The sequence below is a fragment of the Macaca thibetana genome, chromosome 6 (genome assembly GCF_024542745.1).
Source record: "Macaca thibetana thibetana isolate TM-01 chromosome 6, ASM2454274v1, whole genome shotgun sequence".
NCBI lineage: Eukaryota > Metazoa > Chordata > Mammalia > Primates > Cercopithecidae > Macaca > Macaca thibetana.
The window spans coordinates 53,482,961-53,505,812 of NC_065583.1; the positions used below are offsets into that span (position 1 = coordinate 53,482,961).

General features: G+C 36.3%; 2 protein-coding genes and 1 pseudogene across 4 annotated transcripts in view; all 3 read right to left on the reverse strand.

Annotated features, from left to right (window-relative positions):
- The window catches only part of ISOC1 (isochorismatase domain containing 1), a 1,173,170-nt gene that overhangs the window by 988,743 nt on the left and 161,575 nt on the right, over positions 1-22,852 (reverse strand). The gene's annotated exons all lie outside the window — the stretch shown is intronic.
- Positions 1-22,852, reverse strand: part of SLC12A2 (solute carrier family 12 member 2) — a 103,546-nt gene that overhangs the window by 74,954 nt on the left and 5,740 nt on the right. The gene's annotated exons all lie outside the window — the stretch shown is intronic.
- LOC126957645 (protein O-glucosyltransferase 2-like) lies at positions 730-19,915 on the reverse strand (annotated as a pseudogene). Its single transcript, XR_007726846.1, has one exon. The product of XR_007726846.1 is annotated as a protein O-glucosyltransferase 2-like (transcript).

A 22,852-nucleotide genomic window follows, 5' to 3' on the forward strand; every position in this document is an offset into this window, starting at 1 on the left:
CATAATTCTTTGTTCTCTAACTTCTCTTTCTCTTTCAGTGCTTCTTGAGTTTGTTCTATCCCAACATATGACACATTTTCAAAGCAGTAACCGAGCCTTAAAAAGGTCATGAAAGGAAAGGGGAGATGGTTTAGGAAATAGATGTTCTGGGTTTAGAATTAACTCTCTAACACCATCCTGTGGTTCTTCCTCTACCCACATCTAAACAGTAGAGAACATAATATGGCTATATTTCAGATGTTCTTTAAATGCAGAAGAACCAACTAAATTTTTAAAACATGTTTTCAGTACTTCACATCCTTTAGTGAATTCTCTCTCTCCATATATATACATATATTTTTAACAGAAATGAGATGCAGCAAGTTCTGTGCTACCACAGTACAAAATCTACATGGTAATCAAAACTCTTTTCCCTTAACCAACATCTGTCAGCCAAATAGATTCACTCAATTCCATTTAATGCAATATTGCTATATGCTTTATTAAAGTACTATCAACCTAGATTAGCTCTTAGATTCCATATTTACATGTTAATTACTGTTAATTCTTTGATTTTTGAAGCAATAGAATTATAAGCCAGATACAATTGTGTGTATACATATTTTTTAATAAAGGTGGTTTTATTATAAAATTCTAAAAATGTAAAGTACAGTCATGAGAATATTGTGTAATAAGTAGAAAAGTATCTTCATACTGCAAATAATCACACAGCAGATTTTATATTGTCCATGGAATTAATACTTAAAAAAATTATTTTTAGTTAAGAAGAGTCTTCGGAGCACCATTATTTTAATAGAAGTTATTCTGCATATCAGAGTTCATCTTTGGTCTTTTTCCTGTGGCAAGTGCAAGGGAAGAGGTCATTCTCCATCTGTGGTTCTACCCTTCTCATGCCCTTTCAGATTTGGGGCTCACTCACTTGTAAATTGGCATATTCCTGGAAAAGTCTGAAATAATAACAGAATACGTTATCATCCATGAGATTATTTCTTGCAAATTCTTGTCTGGCTTTTGCTATCTTTTTGGCCTTTTCATCATTATCTTTTGCCCATTTAAGTTTTTCTAACAGATCGCTCAGGTTGCTCTTAACTGGAATGTAGTGTTTCCAGGGCTGCAGCTGATTGTAAAAATGTTCATAGTAGATGGAGTCTTGCTTCAGAACAGCACTGTCACTAACTAGTAAACATGGCAGGTGATAAGCTGCTACGGTGCCATAGATATGTGATACTTACGCTTGAAGAAATCAAAAAATGAAATATGTTTCACAATGGGACCACACAGGCTTTCATCATGTTTAAAGAAGAAAAAGTTGGTGAAAGCAGCGTCTATGAGTTCCGGGTGTTTTCTACTGAGTTTAACCAGCTCAAGTCTCTCTTTGTGACTGTCTTGCCCTCTCCAGATAGCTGTGGAGTTTTTTTCCCAGGGAGGACCCATGTTAGCTTGTACAGACATCGTATCCAGACTTACCCAGCCCATGGTTTCGAGAACAGAGTCAGTCAAGTCTTAGGTGGGCATCACGATATCCTTGGAATCTATGGAGCCACATCAGGAAAAGATCGGATGGATGTTTGAACTGGATTTCTTTTTTTCCAAAGCAAAGGCCAGTCTGCCAAATTAACAAAGAACTCCATATCTGGCATCTTCATCTTTCTAGTCAAAGAAAGTAGTATGGCATCCATGAAAGTTGTAAAACCTCTATGTTCACCGTGAGTCTTGATACAAACTTTGTTACCTTTTAAGGTGTAGTGACACAGGTTCTTCCTCTGTCCAAATCTTTTTGGGATTTCTACTGCAATCTTTTCTGGATCCACAGTAGGGAAATGTGCCAGATCTCTCTGAATCTAAGCAATGGTTTCTGCGCGAGCAGTTCATCCCCCGTAGCCAGGCTGCACTATTTTGCAAAGGACAGTCACAATTCTCATGGCAAACTGGCCCTTTTAAAATACATGGGGATTTGGCCACATGTTGACCTTGGAATTTAACTTCCACCTTTAGATTTTTGTAGCTTGCACACATTCTGTATCTTACTATGAAGGACCCATCCTTTTGGTCTAAAACCTGGACTCTAACTCTAGTGAATTGCTCCTCTGGTGCTGAGACTTTCACCTGGAAGACTTTTTTCCTGGAGAAGACATGAAGTTATTCCCTGACGTATCCACTGTCTGAATACAGAAATAGCGGGTGGGAAGGATGATGTCTGCTTTTAGCCCGGGTCTCCATATTTCGCTCTTCTCTGGGCTCAGCTGCCTTTCTCCGCCCAGCGAGTGCTGGAACTGTCCCCAGAAAGAAGCAATAGAGCAGCAAAATGCTAAACATTTACAAGATGGACTCTCGAAATGATCCATGGATAAATGGAGAAGTGTAAGAGGTGGACAGAAGCAGCCGAGGCTTTGGCAGGGGCATACCAGCCGATCGCAGCGACTCCAAAGGGTGCTGCCTGGCATGCAAGGCAAGCGCACGGGTCTCCGCCGCCCCAGGACAATCATAGCCTGTGCCCCAGCACACCCGGGTGAGGGTTGCCAGGAGTTCTGCTGACCTGGCCAAGAACCGCTCTGCTCCTCTTTCTCAGGACAATGATGAACTTAATTAAGTACATTTTTTGAAAATTATTTTAACTGGGCTTTGTAATGGTGAGAAAAATAATTAAATTTTTAATTAATTCTTATGTTTTCATTAACAGACATGGCTCTAACTTCAGCTATGTGAAATACATGGAAAATGAGTCATTTTAAGATAACCAGGAATTCAAATATGAAGTTTAATGTTAAACATTTATGACAGTAGTTCATACATTTTTCAAAAGAGATCCTAAAAGACATTAAATATTTTCCTTACAGCACACTGTTTCATAACTATTATCAACCTATGATTATTTTACTGTACTATAAAAAGGATGCCCCCAGGCTTACGGAAAATGGAACCAACCCCATAAAAATTTAAAATTACCCCAAATTTGCAATTGTTTTTAAACTTTATTAAGCTTTATTGAGATATAACTCAAATATCACACAATTCACTAAAGTTTACAAGTTAATCATTTTTAGTGTGTCTACAAAGTTGTACTCTTATTCCCAGCATCACTACAATAAACTTTGGAATATTTTTACCACCCCAAAAAGAAATACTTCAATTTCCCCTTCCTTCAGGACCTGCCAATCACCAACCATTTTCTGTCTCTATGAATTTGCCTGCTCTGACATTTCATATAAAGGGACTCACACAATACGTGGGCTTTATGTGTGGCTTCTGTCACTTAGCATGTTTTCAGGGTTCATTCATGTTATACCATGTATCAGTACTTCAATCCTTTTTATTGCCAGATAATATTCCATAGTATGGATATGCCACTTTTTTTTTTTTTAAATTAATCAGTTGGACATTTGGGCTGGTTCTACTTTTTGGCTATTGTGAATAATGCTGCCATGAACATCTGTCTAAAGTTTTTGGGTGAAAATATGTTTTCATTTATCTTGAGCATACACCTAGGAGTGGAATTGCTGGATCACAATATAATTCTTGAAGTGACTACTTCTGGTCATTTTTCTCATCTCTTCCTTTGTATGAGACTGCAAACTGTCACTTCCCATTTCAGCAAATATGCCTGCCTATTGTTAGCCCTCTTCCTACTTAAAATGAAGATGCCTATTATTCTTCTGCTTGCTGGTATGAACATAGAAACCAGTAATGGTTAAAGTTGAAGTTGTTAGAAGTATGCATAAACCAGCCAACAAACATATGAAAAAATGCTCATTATCACCGGTCATTAGAGAAATGCAAACCAAAACCACAATGAGATACCATCTCATACCAGTTAGAATGATGATCATTAAAAAGTCAGGAAACAACAGATGCTGAAGAGGACGTGGAGAAATTACACTGTTGGTGAAAATGTAAATTAGTTCAACCATTGTGGAAGACAGTATGGCGATTCCTCCAGGATCTAGAACCAGAGACCATTTGACCCAGCAATCCCATTACTGGGGATATACTCAAAGGATTATAAATCATTCTACTATAAAGACACATGTACACATGTGTTTACTGCAGCACTATTCACAACAACAAAGTCTTGGATCCAACCCAAATTTCCATCAATGATAGACTGGATAAAGAAAATGTGGCACATATACACCATAGAATACTATGCAGCCATAAAAAAGGATGAGTTCATGTCCTTTGCAGGGACATGAATGAAGCTGGAAACCATCATTCTCAGCAAACTATCACAAGAACAGAAAACCAAACACTGCATGTTCTCACTCATAAGTGGGAGATGAACAATGAGAACACATGGACACAGGGAGGGGAGCATCACACACTGGGGCCTGTCGGGGGGTGGAGGGGTAGGGGAAGGATAGCATTAGGAGAAATGCCTAATGTAGGTGATGAGTTGATGGGTGAAGCAAACCACCATGGCACATGTATACCTATGTAACAAAACTGCATGTTCTGCACATGTATCCCGGAACTTAAAGTATAATTCAAAAATAAGAAGTATGCATAAACAGTAAAAGAAAAAAAATATGACTAGGGGCCTGTGGAGCTCAATCACAGTCACAACCCACTTCAGCTGTACTTCTACGACTGTTTAATGTGTTTCAGGCAGCAGAGTCAGGGACAATCCCAAATGATAAGAAATGACTCTGAATAGGGATCAATGATTCAACTGTTCAATTATTCAAATAAAGTCAGAACAAGGAAGTCTGCCAGTTAATTCAACAAACTTTAAAGAGGAGTTCCTTAGCTTTCACCATAGAACACATAGTGCTCTTCAGTTTTTTAATGAAAGTAGACTTTAAAATATATAACCTCCAAGTATTACAAGAAAATATAACGTCTATAATATACACAAAAAAGGCATCTCTCTTCCCATCTACGTTAAAAGAAAACTATAAAGATGTATGTACTTAGTACGCTAATTTTTCCATGGCTAAGATTTCATGTGGGTGTCTTTTTTAACAATGCAAAAGTATGCAGGCATCCAAAAATTTTTGCTGTGGGTGTTTACCAGAATTCCAACTCAAAGTTGAAGAGCTAGCAATAATTATGCAACTAGCTTTCCACCATACTACACACAACTATGTTATAAGAACAAAGTAAAATTTTCCAGTATTTCATTTTAAAATAAAGGTATGTCCACACAAAATAAAAAATGTATCTTCCCTATCATCTTCTGGCAGATCTATTTTTAAAAGTGTTTTAGTTATCTCTCAAATACAGTTCAAAAGTCAAAAGCAAATAACTGTTTTTATTTGTAGTTCAATTAGTAGACTTAAATATAATAAAATTGGGTTCATAATTATATTAATTTCCTGAAATACCAGGAAACCAAAGTGGAAGATACATCTTTTGTTTCTTTAAATTCGTTTCAGAGAAATAAGAGAATTAGCAGGTACGGTATTTGGTTCACATACACACAAAAAATTTAATTTAAAAAGTATAAAAACTATACAATCAAGGAGGTTCAAGTGTGCAATTATGAACTATAAATTATGCTGATACAAAGGTACATAAATAAAAATCTTCACTCCACCTGCCATTTTCACAGAAATGATAGATTTTTGGTTTTTACTGTATATTCCACACTAATGGATAAACAGTAGAAATTGGCAACATAAATGATTTTATGGGTAATGTTATATTAAACGAAGCTGACCAAATTTAGAACTATTCCAGAAAATAATCTTTCAAAAAATAGCATTATGAATATTTGAAGTCTCCCAGCAGGGACCGGAAGGAGAGAGAAAAACAGGGGGAAGAAAGGAAGAGATAAAGGAGAGAATGGAAGATCCAGATATTTAGGCCCTCAGTAATCAAAAAGGAAAAGATTCAGTTGAACATGTTGAATTTGAGGAGCTATGGGACAATTAAGAGTCCTATCCAGCAGTTAAAAAATGTATGACTGGAACCTAGGAGAGGAGCCAGGGATAAAAAGCTAGTAGATAAAGAAGCTGTACAAACAGATGAAAAGAAAAACAGAAAACATAGAAAGCTGAACACTTTTCTGAGTATGTGGAAAGTACAAAAAAAAAAAAAAAAGATGGAAACTCTGGTCTCCATAGTCATTACTTCTTTGCAGGATGTAGAGAAAAGGATAATTTTTACACTAAGGATGATCTCTTCTCTCCCTAGTATATTTAAATTTCCACCTCAACTTGATCATTCCCTCTCCTTTAATCACAGTTAACTTTTTACTGCACTCTGACTCTAGTCAAAGTTTCTAATAGTGCAGCACATTCTTAAATGCAAGCCAACCTGGCTTCCCCTCACCACAACACCAAAATTGTTTTATTAAGACATCCAATGACTTCTCGGCTGCTAAAGCTAATGTATATTTTTCAATCCCTGTCTCACTGAACTACTACAGTAGCATCTGACACTGTTAGCCACTCCCTTCCTTGAAACAACACACTCTTCTACCCAGCAATTAAGTGGTAGGAGTTCCTTTAGCACTTGGTCCTATACCCGTCTCCCTTGCTCATGCTGTTATTTTCTATGGTTATCATACCAGACTCATAGCTTTAAATATCATGTATATGTGTTAAGTCATAAGTGATGGCTTAGGTTCAGTCCTCTTTTGTGAGTTTCAACCCTGGATATAAAACACTGATCTTACCACTTAGGATGTTTCATTACATTTACTACTCTAATCCTCACCAAAAGATAAAAAGAACTTCTCAGTGTACTATAAACAGTGACTTCTGTCAAAATGGAGAGGGAAATAGTTTTTCTTTTTGGATCTAGTTTTAAATTCCTGATGGTTTCACTGAAAACACTTAAGTCCATTTTCCAAATGATAGAATTCCACATATTATAATGAGTCAAGGTAAACTATTTTAGGTATCTATTTTTAGGTATCTATTTCCCTCATTCCTTTGTTCCCAACTCTGCAGAAGCTAAGGGCTTCTAACATGGTCCTCATAAAAAGGACAGCAGAAGTTCTGCACTGGACAGCTCCAGAGGAGATTTTTTAAATTCTGAACTTTGTAGAAATACCTCCCAGGGCATGCGGCATCTACGAAACTGCTATACAGAATTGTTACAAACAGCTGTACCAGACTACCTTTAGAGAAGAATTGCTATAGTGTCCAGAAAATCCATCTGAGAAAGCAAACCTTTTTTTTTTTTTTTTTTGAGTTGCAGTCTTGCTCTGTCGCCCAGGCTAGAGTGCAATGGTGCAATCTTGGCTCACTGCAACCTCTGCCTCCTGGGTTCAAGCGATTCTCCTGCCTCAGCCTCCCAAGTAGCTGGGATTACAGGCACCTGCCACCACGTACGGTTTATTTTGTATTTTTAGTAGAGACAGGTTTCACCATGTTGGCCTGGCTGGTCTCAAACTTTCCTGACCTCAAGTTATCCGCCCACCTGGGTCTCCCAAAGTGCCGGGATTACAGGTATAAGCCACTGCACCCAGATTCAAATGTTTTAAGTATGAAATTGTGTACTAGATAGAGTTTTGTGTTATTTAACTTTGGAAGTTTATTTGGAGGCTATTCTGGTAGAGAGGGTAGGTAAAATAGGCCAATCATTCGGTTTCTACATTATCTAGGATTTTTTTCCAATTAAACAATCCCCATTAGCTGCTCGAGCTAGCATCTCCTTTTAATCAATGTTCCAGGTCAAACTAGGTTCTTTCTTCCCTTAGATATTTTCCCACTGCAACCTCTGGACCCCTGGGTTTACCTGTGCATCCATGCCTTTTTCACGAAGCCTTGAAAAATAATGTTATCCCAAGGAATTCTTTTGATCTGTCATAAATATGTTGTTACCACACATAGTACATTTTGATATGATTAAAGAGAAGGCAAATATTCGTCTGTCATAGAAGTGACATTCCTATATTTTTCCATAGACCACTTTCCTATTTAATTTTCCTTGAATTTCATAATACCCCACCAAACTCTCATCTTCTAAGTTAGGTAATTGAGGGTTCTAACTAAAATATTTAATTTGATATAATGTTCTTTTGCTGAAATACTGGTTTTAAAGTATTTTCTCCTGAGGGACTTTTGGCTTGCCTTTCCCTCTGCCTGTTAAATGCACTTTGAAGATGGCTGTCTCTTTCTCATCCTTTAGGTCTTAGTTTAAAGGCAGCCTTCTCCTTCCCAAAACACCTAACATATTGTTTCTTCTTAGTCGCGTTTATTTCCTTTGTGACACATATCATACTCTGTAATTATCTTTTTTATGTACTTGGTGTTTTGTAATCTATGCATTCCCTCAATAAGTATTAAAATGTAAGGTCCACAACAGCACAGATCTTTCCTGTCATTTTTATCAAAGATACGGTAAATGAATATTGAGCTTTCATGAGGAATCTGTTTTCCAAATAATGTCCTGAAAGAGTAGAGTGAAATGAGTGTCTGTTCTCAAGTCAGAGATAGGCTCAAATCCCAGCTCTGCTACTCATTAGCAATGTGTGCTTTGGCAAGTTATTTAATCCCTCTGGTTCTCAGTTCCAACATATGCGAAATGGGGATATTATCCACTCCATACTGAGAAGACGAAGTGAGGAAATACAATAATTGTACAGAACACAAAAACTCTCCTATGTTCCTGGTGAGAATACAAACTGTTAAAACAATTTTGAAAGAAAAGTTTGGGCATATTTTCAAGTTGAAAAAATGCATACCTTTATCCTAGCAATTCTACTCCTCAGCATATCCTTAGAGATATACAATACTTCTATGAAGCAAGATACTTGTATAAAAACGTTTATCATCAGCACTGTTTAAAATTGCCAAAAACTAGAAACATCACAAACATCCTTAACTGCAGAATAAAGAAATTGTAGTATAGTCATCCAGTCGAAGATAAATAGCAATTGAATGAATTACGGAGTGGGCACAGTGGCTCATGCCTGTAATCGCAGCACTTTGGGAGGCCAAGACTGATGGATTGCTTGAGCTCAGAAGTTCAATACCAGCTTGGGCAACAAGGCAAAACCCCATTTCAATAAATACCAAAAAAAAAAAAAAAAAAGTTAGCCAGGCATGGTGGCACCTGCCTGTAGTCCCAGCTACTTGGGAGGCTGAGGCCAGAGGATCACTTGAGCCCAGGAGGTTGAGGCTGCACTGAGCCGTGGTCACACCACTGCACTCCAGCCTGGGCAACAGAGTGAGACTGTCTCAAAAAAAGAAAAAAAAAAAAAAAAGAGTGAATTACAAAAAGACACAGTATAAATAAATGTCACAAACTAAGAGTGAACAAAAGATGTCAGATTGAAAATATGCTAGACGATTCCATTTACATAAATTTTTAAAGCAGGAAAAACTAGACTAATAGTCTTCAGGAATACATAAAGGTGACAAAAATCATTAAAAAAACAGTAACATCAATACCCAAAGAAGTGATCACCGTAAGTCAGGGCAGTGGCTATTTTGTGGAGGAATTAGAAGGGGGTGCACACAGAATTTCTAGGATGCCAGCAACATTCTATTTCTTGAGCTGGGTGGTGATTACATAGATGTTCATTTGATAACTTATGTTATACATTTATATTTTATGTTCTTTTTAGATTCCACAATAAAAAATACTTTTAAAACATTGAGAAAATGTGTTAAATGTTTAGTACACTGCCTGACAACAGAGTTAGAGCTCAATAAATTTTAGCTGTTATTATAAACAAATAAGCGATCTACAATTGCAACTGCCCATACTGTGAGCTTAAAACTGGATGTTGAAAAAAATACATAAAAATAAATACTGTAAAACATTACTAATCTAGACGCTACTACATAGCTTCTTATAATTTGATATTGACAAAGTTTAAGATTACCTCCAAAAGACTTTAAAAAAGGGACTTTCACATACAAATATGAAATCACCATTCCGCATGGTGGTGTTAAAGGATTCAACAGAGTATAGCACAAGAATGTGGATTTAACAACCAATGGTCACAGTACTAGAAATGTCACAACTTCACTGACACTAAAAATTTAATAAATGATAAACTCTTTTCTATTTGCCTTAGTGGCACTGATACACACTTTACAAAAGGAATGTCTAGGGTTAATGTAAGATTGCCTAGTCTGAGAACAGAAACAAAACTTCAGCGCCCAGCATTATTTCAGCAAATTAAATAATGGTTAATGACAGCCAGCAGAGTGGGGATCTTTATTTTAGGGCACTGTTAACATACAAAAATGTATTACTTTCTTGACAAGTAGCTTATTGTTGATTTAAATAAACCCAAAATTATATTTCAAAAATGTTAAAGTCCACCAAAAAATGCTATTTATTTACACCCTACAAACTTCTGAATTAAAATGTTATTAAGGATACTTTAAAGATCAAAATTTCTTATATGGTTTAACAGCATCTGCTTAATACTAAGGTAAGTCAAAGTGTTAAATTACTATCATGAATCATAGCTGATTTAGCAACTAAAAATATGTGCATACATATGCAAATTTCGACCCCAAAGTGGCTGGGTTTATTCTAACAATTGTTCTAACAATTTTTGTTTTAATCAAGTGCTGGCCAATTATATCATCCCAAAGCTACCAACATTTCCTATCCGTGCTGTCGGTGATTGGTGTATTCAGTGTAATGCTCCCCATACAGACTACTCTTTCAAAACAAAGTATTGTTTTACAGGAATCCAATCTCCTCTGGTTAACAATGCGCTATTAATATCCAGTGGTATTAATGCAAAGCTCAAAACTCAAGTGCCACAGATAAAAGTGGATGGTGTGACCATGTGACTTTACAATGAACCAAGTCAGAACTGCTGATTACAAAGAATTCAGTCCTCTACCTAGCCCATCATATTCTTTACTAACCATTCAAGACTGAGTTACAACAGAATGCATTAGAAATAGCATTGCTTCAAATCCCACATGACTTGCTAATGTCAATAAACTAAAAGCTTGAAAACATTTTAATTAGAGTTACCAGAAAACTTATACCTTCCAGTATCAATGAATAACTGTGCAATTTATATTTCAAACTATTTTAAAGATGAACCAAAAGTTGATAAGTAGATAGAGAAGTACACGTCTAGTAGCATCATAAATGGGTAAAACACTGGAAAAGCAGTATGTATGAAAAACCATGTAATTAAAAACTACATTGTAGTATACACCTGGATAGATAAGATACACTTGATTTTTCATGTATTTCTCACAGGAATTTATGATACTTCTCACTATGAATACTGGTTGGGTATCCCTTGTCCTTTTTGCATGGGACCAGAAGTGTTTCAAATTTCAGATATTTTCAGATTTTGGAATATTTACATTACACCTACCGGAGTTCAGCATCCCTAATCCAAAATGCTCCAATGTGTAGTTCCTTTGCACACCATGCAAGCACTCAAAAAGTTTTAGATTTTGGAGCATTTCAGATTAGGATACTCTAGCTCTATCACCTTTCCCATTTTTCATATAAGGAAACTGAGGGTCAGAGGTGAAGTCCTTTTCATAGAGGTCCCACAAACTATTAAGTAGAAACGCCAAGAGTTAAATCCCCTCGAGTGCTACATAATAATGTTTCTGTCAACAATGAACTGCATATACAATAGTCCCATAAGATTATAATGGAGCTAAAACATTCCTCTCCTACTGATGTGGTAGCCATTGCAAGAGCATAGTGCAATGCATTTCTCACGTGTTTGTGAGAAATTACTAAGCTGACAGTAATATAAAAGCATAGCAGATATAATTATTCACAGTATATAACACTTGATAACAATAATAAATATGTTACCGATTTATGTACTTACAATTTTTATCATTGTTTTAGAGCTTACTTCTACTTACTTAAAAAAAAAAAAATAACCGTAAAACAGCCTCAGGCAGATCCTTCAGGAGGTATTCCAGAAGAAGGAATATATACTGTTATTATACGAAATGACAGCTCCATGTGTTATAGTCCTTGAAGACCTTCCAGTGGGACAAGGTGTGGGGTGAAAGACAGTGATATGGATGATCTTGAACCTTTATAGGCTTAGGCTAATGTGTATGTTTGTGTCTTCGTTTTAACAAAAAAAGATGTTTAAAAGAAAACAAACTAAAATGTTAAAAAATAGAAAAAGGTTTATAGAATAAGGATACAAAGAAAATATTCTTGTACACTTGTACAATATGTCTGTGTTTTAAGCCAAATGTTACTATAAAAGCGTCAAAAAGTTTTAAGCAATCTAGAAGTTTATAAAGTAAAAAGTTAAACAAGCTGAGGTTAATTTATTATTGAAAAATATATTTTTAAATAAATTTAATGTAGCCTAAGTTTACAGTGTTTATAAGTCTATAGTAGTGTACAGTAATGTGTTAGGCCTTCACATTCACTCACCAGTCACTCAGAGTAACTTCTAGTCCTGCAAGTTCCATTCAATAGTAAGTATCCTACACAGGTGTACCATTTTACTTTTTACGTTGTATTTTTACTGTTTAGGTTTATATGTGTGGATATGTAAATACTTATCATTATGTTCCAACCACGTACAGTAACATGCTGTACCAATTTGTAGCCTAGAAGCAACAGGCTATACCATATAGCCTAGGTGTGTAGTAGAATATGCTCTCTAGGTTTGTATCATTACGCATAATGACAAAATCACGTAATCATGTATTTCTCTAAAGTATCCCAGTTGTCAAGCAACATATGACTGTATGTGGATGGAAAAGAAACCAGAGTAAATGAAAAAGAAGCAAAGACAGGAAAGAAAATACTCATGATACATGTAGCTGCACTTTGTCAGATCCCTGACTTTGCTGCTTTTTAACTGAGAGCCTTTCTCAACTGTGGATAGCTTAAATGGTTGAGAGTAAAGTCCTAGTAACTTGAAATATCAGGAAATAGAGCCCAAAGTCAACAGAGGAATTGGAAATTAAGTGAAAATTCTTAGAAAAAGTAGAATGATAGCAAGGGTAAGCCCCCGAATCTCTGCAGGCCACCAAATTACACAAGGGGCCAACCTAAAAATAAGTAGCTGGAAACCATAAAATACAGAACAGAGATATCAGTTAGTGTATGGGGAGGGGAGTGGATGGGGGTGGAAAGTCTGAAGTTTGAGCCTAGATAAAAAGTGCCTTTTAGAAAAAAAAAAAAACACCTAACAACAATAATCTTCAGAAGAATATTTTAAAAAACCAACCCAAAACCCAAAGCCAAATATAATGTAGTATCTGCATGGCCAGTTTCCATCCAAAAAACTGCTAGACATCCAAATAAACAGGAAAATGTAACACACACTCAAGAAAAAAAAAAAAACAAACAAACAAGCAGTCATTAGAAATTACCTCCATGTGGCCCACATGTTAAATTCAGGAGACAAAGACTCCAAAAATAGCTGTAATAACAGTTAAACAAAAGCAAAGGTAAATATATCAATGAGTAACAGAGATAGAATCTAATAGAGAAACGAAAACTATTAAGTTAGAAATTCTAGACCTGGAATAAATTTTTAAAGAAATTCATGAAAAAAAAAATTTGAAATGAAAAATTCACTAGGTGGACTTAATAGCAGAATGGAAATGGCAGAAGGAGTAAAAGTTAAAAATATCAACTTACAGATTCAAGAAACTTAAACTCACAAAGGATACACAAAAAGAAAAACTCCTGAGGCACAAACTGCTGAAAGCCAAAGGTAAAGAGAAAATCTGGAAAGCAATGAGAAAAATAACATCTTACACAGTTGGCTGACTTCTTACCAGAAACACCAAAGGTCAGAAGACATTGAAATGGCATACCAAAACAGCTGAAAGAAGAAAGCTGTCAACTAAGAAGTCTATAACCAGCAAAGCTATCCTTCAAAACGCCAGTAAAATAAAGACATGTTTAGATAAACAAAAACTAAGAGAACTTGTTGCCAACTGACCTCCATTACAAGAAGTGCCCAATGAAGGGAAGCAGTCTGATAAATAAAGAATGAATATAAATGAAAATATTTTAAAACCATACATATTTTTTCTCTTCTGTTTTTTAAAGCCATGTAACTATTGAAAGCAACAAATACAACATATTTATCATCTAGATGACAGGAGCACTAAGAAAAGACAAAGTACTGTGTTTTAAAATTCCTATATTTCAGCTGAAGAAATTCAATATTCAAAGTAGAGTAACCACCAAATAATAATGCAAAGATGCATAACTAGACATTCAATAAAGAATTAAATGAAAGGCCAAAAAATCTTAGCACAAAAAAATGGCAGGAAAGAAGAATTTGAGAAACAAAAAACAGGTAATAGGAAACAACATGATGTCAGGCCTAATTACAACCAAATCACAATAAATGTAAATGGACTAAAAAGTGTACAAAGAGCATGAAATGGCAAGTTATGGTACATATACTTTAAAGTATTATAATTATATGAATATTCTATAGGTGGTATATGAAACTGATTATTTGCAAATGTTACTTAATGCTAGATAGGGAGAGAAGGATACAAAATTTTAGTTTAAAAATGTACACAAATGCAAACAGGTTAAGGGTTTGAGGTATTTAAGTTACCTTCCCTATTTCTCAAACTTTCTGTATTACTTCCTTTTCCTCATGAAACAACAAACATTTGAAATAAGCGAAGTACAATGAAATTCTTTGAATAAAATTTTAAAGCGTTGGTTTTGAAAAAGGTTAATCCTCAGACTCTTAAAATTGAATACTCTAGGAAGGCTTGAGACTGAAATTTTCTGAAATTGTATAGTTCACTGACCCTTTTTTGTATTGAGATTTAAAACATTGTTAATTTTGTTAGCATTATGCTAGATGAAGATATTGCAATGATCAAAATTCAGCTCCTGTCCTTACGTCTACTCTAAAGGGTTATTACAGACTGCTATTTTCTGATAAGAAAATAATGAAAAGCAGAAACAAAATTATCTTCTGTTTCTGCAAGATGCTTCAAAGCTGTTTATTATGAACGCCTATTTGTTGTTATTGCAGTTATTTTGCTTAATTACCGGTTCTTAAATTTGTCTCTGATCAGCAAATCTGTCTGATAATTGGGATTGATACAGGGGAGGTAGTACAATATTTTCTCTAAACCCAATCTTAGGCAAATCTCTAGAAATTTATAGGTAAGTTAGTACTGAGGCTATGTCCTGACCAGCTTTGCCAAAAAATATTTCTCCTTTACAATACTTATTTGCAAATGCTCTGAGTACACAATTCTCGTGACGGTTTCATTTTAAACCAAAATAATGAGATTCAAATTGGTGATTAAATAAACAAAAAGCAAATTCACATTTTAATTTTTAAAGAAAAAAAGTCCTCCTATAGAATCACGAATTATTTGCCATAACATTAGTTTCTAAAATATCAAGTCTGATAAGTTATGCCCTAAACCATTAGGTTTTATTTAAAAAAAAAAAAAAAGAGGTTAATATCTAGACCCAACTGTTCCACAATAACTCATCAAGATTCAAACTTATCACTTCGTACTTATATGTCTGATATCCCTACAACATTTGAATAGAACTCTTAATAGCAACATACCATGTTTTGTTCACACTTAACGAGTAAAAACAGATTTTTTCCTAATACCTCATCTTTCCTAATAACCAGTGTCTGCTACTAAATAATTAGGTATTAATATCTATTACCTTTCCTAATAGCCAGTGTTTACCACTTACAAGTTGATATTAGCTTCTGAGTCTGATCATCTGTCAACTACCTACCTTGCAAGGTTGTTGTGCCCAGGCTACAGAAAACTCCTGAAACATATCAGATGTTTAACAACTGACAACTTAATTTAATTCAGTACACAGTTCTCTAACAGTTAAAGCCAGAACTTTGATAGATAGTACTTGTCTATATCAGGGTATTTCAAAATTGAGAATCAGCACATCAATGAAAACAAATGACTCTGCACTCTCAATATGGTAATCAAAGACTCAACATGGTCTAGGACACCAATTCTCAAACCAGGCTCTTTAACAATTACCAGGAAAACTCTAAAAACCACAAACACTCTAAAACAGGAGTATCCAATCTTTTGACTTCCCTTGGCCATATTGAAAGAATTGTCTTGGGCCATACAAAATACACTAACATTAATAATAGCTGATGTTTTTTTTTAATTGCAAAAAAAATTTCATAATGTTTTGAGAAAGTTTACAAATTTGTGTTGGGTCACATTCAAAGCCGTCCTGGGCCACATGTGGCCCACAGGCTGTAGGTTGGTCAAACTTGCTCTAAGAGGTTGAATAAAACATACTTTGCCTGTTTATAAAAACAAAACACTACACAAACTCTTTGGGAAAGGGGAAACAGCCATTTCCCCCCAGGTGGTTCTTTTAGATATTTTGGAATCACTGTTCCAAAAGAAAAATACAGGGATACAGAGACCTGCCCTACCAGGTGTTAGCTTGAAGGCAAACCACAGCCTTGCAAAATGAGACTGTTACTCCACAACCTTCTAAAAAACCCACCTACTCCAACTACTGAAGACCAAACGCAGATATGTAACTTAAGAATGCTCTGGAAACTAGCATTTCTAACAATACAATATTAAATTTTCACAGGCCCAAATCTCCACTCTCACAAAGAAAACAGATCCATTGATTGAAACACTTCATTGAGAACCTAATGTTCTAGACATCTTTATTTAAGGAAGGATCCTATGCAAAATTAGAAGAACATTAGATTCTCTAATGACTTTAAACTAGTGGTGACTAACCTGGAAGAAAAGGAATAAAGGAAAGAATGAATGAAGGAAGGAAAAAAGTAATTTTAGATATCACCTCCCTTGACAGCACTATCTTTCTGTGATAATGGAAATCTTTGGTATCTCAATTGTCCAATGATAACAACTAGCCAAATGTGGTTATTAAGTACCTAAAATGTGACTCAAGTAACCAAAGAACTGAATTTTTAACACGATGTTAATTTAAAGTTAAATTTAACAGACACAAGTTACTAGTTACTGCAAAGTACAACCCATATTACATTTAAAAATTTATATCATACTTTTGGAAGATAAGGACGGGATGGCAGAGGAAATACAAAAAACTAAGATTCCATGTATAAAAACTTTCTTATTAATTTTTGAAAATTTTTCTACTAGGAAGAGATACATCCATACACTAGAACTGTGGAGCCTAAATCTTTTCTATTTTATATTCAATGAATATAAAAACATGTCATAAGTATTTTAAAAAAGAAAAAAAAGTCACCAAAATAACAAGAGCTTATGCAGTATTAAACTATAGGATATTGAAATGAATGCCAACTGAGACTCAGTAATGCCTGCCCCAATTTCCAATGCTAGTTCTGCATGTCTACGATTTTGGTCAGGTCATTTAGTTATTTTGGGTCTTAATGCCACATATGCAAAACAGGGCAATTTCTCTGCCAAACATCCTTTAGAGAATCTAGATAACAAATATAAGGTAGGTAAGATTCTTTTGTACCATATTAATATGTAAAGAATTAGGCCTATTATTCAGTATGTATCAATTGAGCGTCTACTGTGCCAGGCCTCTACTAGATAACAACGACATAATGGTGATCAATCACAAAGTCAGCTTCTCATGGAGCTTGAAGTTAGCTTAAGGATACTCAAGCAACCATGTTAATAGATATACTACCACTAACTAAAACCATTAAGGGAAAATGAGTTTGTTCTAGACTGGAGGATGAAGGCCTCCTCTCAAAAGAAATAAGGACTGAAGTGAAATCTTAAACTGAAAGTTAACAGTGGGTGTATGGAAAGGTGGAAGGGAGAGGAAGAGTCCATGGAGAGTACCATGTACAAAGGCCGCACGACCAAAGGAATTATTGTGCCACTGGGGAAGTGAAACACTGAAGAGGCAAACCAGACATAGACAATGCAGGGAGCATTGGGCAACAATGATCAGTTTTGTTTTGGGCACAATAGTGATGGGAAAGCATAGTGAATATGAGAAATTCAGTTACAAGGCTATTGCTGCAGCTTTGTTGGTGCAAAAGTCATTGTGGTTTTTGGCATTACTTTCAATGTCAAAAAACGCAATTACTTTTGCACCAACCTAATAGGATGGTGGCAGCTTAGATTAAAAGAATATTTAGAAATTCAAGTTGACAGCACTCAGTGATTGGATAGGGGAATGAGTGCAAAGTGGCAAGGATGACTCATAGGTTTCTCACTTTTGCAGTATGATGAATAGTGGTACCATTCCGAGAGATACAGCACACACTGGCAGACGGCCTGGATTCTTTTGTTTCTGGAGGGAATGGGAGGAAATACTAAGTTTGTGAGCTTAAGTTATCTTTGAGACATTAAAACAAAAATGTCAAGCAAGCATTGGATACCCAGAACTCAGAGAAGGAGTGTGGGTAGAAGACGAAATTTTGGGAGTCATTGGACTACAGATGATGTAGCATAAGGAGAGAAAAAAGAGGAACAAGGAAGAAGAAAAGTCCAATGTTCAGGTTAGAGAAGGAGGTGACTGCAAAGGATGCCAGGCTGAAAGAGCCAGAAAGGCAGAAGGAAAACTAAGAAGCCAAGGAAGTGACCAAAAGACTTCAAAAGAACACCAAATGCTGCTTGAAAGCCGAACACTGCTTAAAAAAAAAAAAAAAAAAAGACTTTCTGAAATTTGTGATAAGAATGGAGATCACTTGTGACTTTAACAAGAACTATTTATGCAAAATAGAAGCCACACTACAACAGTTTGAGTGAAAGGTAAGGAAGGAAAGATACTAATTATAATCAATACTCTCAACAAGTCTAGCTGAGGAAGGAAGGAAAGAGCTTGTACCTGGAAAGCAATGAGAGTTACATAAAATATTCTGCTTTTTCTGTCAGATAGAAGCTACTCAAATTTCTTTAAAGGAAGTAAACTATTGACAGGAACAGTTAAATATGCAAGAAGAAAAATGAAAATCATAGGACCTCAGAACTGAACTGCAAAATACTGTTCACATCTACACTGTCCAATATAGTAACCAAAGGTCACAGGGGAGCTACTACTTCAACACTATTGAAATGTTTGTCTGAACTGAGATGTGCTGTACTGTATGTGAAAAACACACACAGGGTTTCAAACTTTGTACATAAAAAAGAAATTGAGATATTTCATTATAAATGTTTTCATATTCATTGTATCTGCAATGAATGTTTTAGACACAGTGTCAAAATATATTATAAATTAATTTTGCCTGCTTCTTCACTTTTTTAAACGACATATGTAGTTCATACTATATTTCTGTCAGACAGCACTGATAAAGACCTTAAATGGTAAAAAGCCATAATCACAACAAGTGCTAGTCAAAACTTGGGACTGGGGTCCTCAGCCCAGTCATGCTCTGTGAAGTTTCCTACCTCCTTCCAAGAATCACCCCCCTTCCTCTCATCTCAGCTGGTTCCATTAAGATGATAACGGGCTTTTACCAAAGGGGTAGTGATTGATACAATGAGAGGTGTTCAGATACTGGATGTGTTTCAAACATATAATTGTTGGGATTTGCTGATAGTTTGGATGGGGGATGTATGGACAAGGTAATACCTATTTAGAATGGAGCTGATATTAATGGAGAAGTCTGTGGGGAGGGCAGGTCTCAGATGATTAGGGTCCTCCAAGTCTTTCCCCACTGGAATACTCAAGTCTGCCCTGCCAAACCACCTATGCTCCCCTGCAAAAGTCTCCAAAATGGCTAGCATACCATACCAAATTTTGTTTGAAACCAAATTGATGGAAGAACTAATTCACACTGACCCAACAAAGAACTATCCCACAGGTTTCCAGAATTCTGAACCTAGATGAGTATCTAATTTGTGACTATTCAGAAAAAGCACAGAATTTTTTTTTTTTTTTTTTTTTTTTTTTTTTTTTTTTTGAGACGGAGTCTCGCTGTGTCTCCCAGACTGGAGTGCAGTGGCAGGATCTCACTGCAAGCTCCGCCTCCCAGGTTCAGGCCATTCTCCCGCCTCAGCCTCCCGAGTAGCTGGGACTACAGGCGCCTGCCACCTCGCCCAGCTAGTTTTTTTGTTTTGTTTTTTTTTTTTTTTTTTTTTTTTTTTTTGAGACGGAGTCTCGCTCTGTTGCCCGGGCTGGAGTACAGTGGCCGGATCTCAGCTCACTGCAAGCTCCGCCTCCCGGGTTCACGCCATTCTCCTGCCTCAGCCTCCCGAGTAGCTGGGACTACAGGCGCCCACCACCTCGCCCGGCTAGTTTTTTGTATTTTTTTAGTAGAGACGGGGTTTCACCGTGTTAGCCAGGCTGGTCTCGATCTCCCGACCTCGTGATCCGCCCGTCTCGGCCTCCCAAAGTGCTGGGATTACAGGCTTGAGCCACCGCGCCCGGCCGTTTTTTTGTATTTTTAGTAGAGACGGGGTTTCACTGTGTTAGCCAGGATGGTCTCCATCTCCTGATCTTGTGATCCAGTCACCTCAGCCTCCTAAAGTGCTGGGATTACAGGCGTGAGTCACCGCGCCCGGCCAAAGCACAGAATATTTTTAAAAAATTAAGGCAGAGGAATTTCTGAGTCCAATGATACTACCAATGTACTAGCCATAATTAGCTTCTGCTGAGAGTCAACATTCCACTAAGCTATTTTTGCTTTTCGGCTTTCCTCCTTCTTCCAACTAGAAACCCCCAAGTTCTCTATCAGCTCCAAGTTTTTCATAATAGCTTTAAGCTAGCATTGGTAGAGATCCTAGTGAAAATGGAAAAAGACAAAGGAGGCCCTCAGCAGATAGAAGCTTTCATGGTTTAAATGAGACACCACTAATATGTTTTTAACTTCAGTATTTTAAGTAATTTTCCTTGTTGCTCACCCTCAGTGGGCTTTCACTTTGTGGAATCAACCACTAATTCCCCACCCCTTCGTACAGTATTTGAAAGACTACTAGTTTTCATGGTTTTACCTGAAGAACAAAAGCACATTTTTATGCCAAAAATATTAAAAGCTGTTTTCTGAAGTTCTACTATTTAACAAACCAGCAGCTGCAATTTTACCTGTGTGCCTCATTGGAGAACTAACTTGTAGAATGAAACCCTATCTTGAGTCCATCTTCCAAACCTGCCCTTCCCACAGACTTCTCCATTGATACCAACTCCATTCTAAACGGGGAAAACTCTGGTATTACTCTGTCCATACATCCCCTCATCCAAAACATCAGCAAATCCCAACAATTCTACCTTTGAAACACATCCAGCATCTGAACACCTCTCATTGTATCAATCACTACCATCTTAGTAAAAGTCATTATCATCTTAACGAAACCATTGCAGTAGGCTTCTAACTGGTTTCCTGCCTTCTACTCTTGCTCCCTTACAGTATATTCTCTACACAACAATCAGAGTGGTATTTTGAAAACATAAGTCAGATCACATCAAATCTGACTCAAAACCCTACAATGCCTTCCCCTAAATCACTCAGAGTAAAATCCTAAGTCTTTATCATGATCTGCAAGGTTCTACACTATTTGGTCCTCACTACACCCTGACTTTCTCTATCATACTCTGCCTCATCGATTTGGTCTTGCTGACCTCCCTGTCTCTCAATCACACCAAGCACACTCCCATCTCAAAGTCTTGGTATCTGCCATTCCTCTGCCTAGAGTGTCCGTTCCCTGGTATCTGCATGGGGTCACCCCTTTCTAGAGCCTGCTCACATATCAGAGGTCTTCCCTAACAATGCTAAAACAGCACCACCCAGCCATCATCTAGCCACCTTTAATTTTCCTCGCCCTGCTTTAATTTTGTTTATTGTCTCCTACCACTAGAATGAAAGTTCCATGACTTCGTTTTGTTCACTGCTATATCCTCAGCATTTAGAACAGTGTTGCTGTTGATGTTCAATAAGGATTTGTTGAATAACTGGGTTCACATTTATTTCACTTCAGCACGGAACTATACTATAGACTTCATATATATATATATATATATATATATATATATATATATATATATATGTAACGTAATGGAAAATCAATGAAAGCAAACACACTCCACACATAAGAACCAAGAAACTCTATTTTGGTCCTTTAAATTCCAGTCTCACAGGATTTTAAAATGTATGAACATAAATACACATAGAGAAGATATTAATTTAGCAGTGTACTGATTTTTGCTACATTTTAAATCCCAAAATTTCTCTTTCCTTCTACCCAGGAAATTTTTATGCTAAAAATTAAAAGCTGTTTTCTTAAATTCTACTATTTAACAAAGCAGTAGCTGCAATTTTACCTGTTCACCGCATTGTAGAACTACTTTAGTCAGTGTACACCTGGGGGAATGCATATAGTAGTATGAGTAAGCTTGACTTCAGTGGCAAGTGGCATGGGTTTAGCAGGGTAAAGCCCCTGGCAAAACTGTGAAATCAGCAAAATTTGACTTTGCCACATGTAAATATTTCTTATCAGGGTCCCACCTTTACCCAGTTCTGGACACTACCCTACTCTTCCCCTTACCCTCAAGAGACACATTCTTGTTCCTCCAGGGTGATTTTCAAGGACTAAAGCTATACACTGAAATGATTAACAGTGTGTGAAATTTCTTGACTAGGCATCAACACAGCCCACTCAGAGAAGCAGCTCATGGTTAGAAAAGATACTATAATTATTTAGTGTTTTACCTAAAGTACTTATTAAGTGACAGTAACTGCTCACCTGATTTGTACATCCCATGAACAAATCTTTATTAAGTGCATATTCTCTGTATGAAGATGAAAAAAAGACATATACAGATGCTAGTGAAGAAGTCATAATAATCAATATTTACATCATCCCATCTCCTCATTTCTGTCAGTTATATAATCATTCAACTCTCAGGAGTTCAAGGTACAGAAATGTTGGTGGTAATCCCCAAGGGTCCCCCTCAACATCTTTGTTATCTTAGAACAGGTCTAAGGGATAGAAGAGATAAAAAGAAAAGAACCTGCTGCTTCTACGTCCTAGCATTAAAGTCAGAAAAACCTGGATGT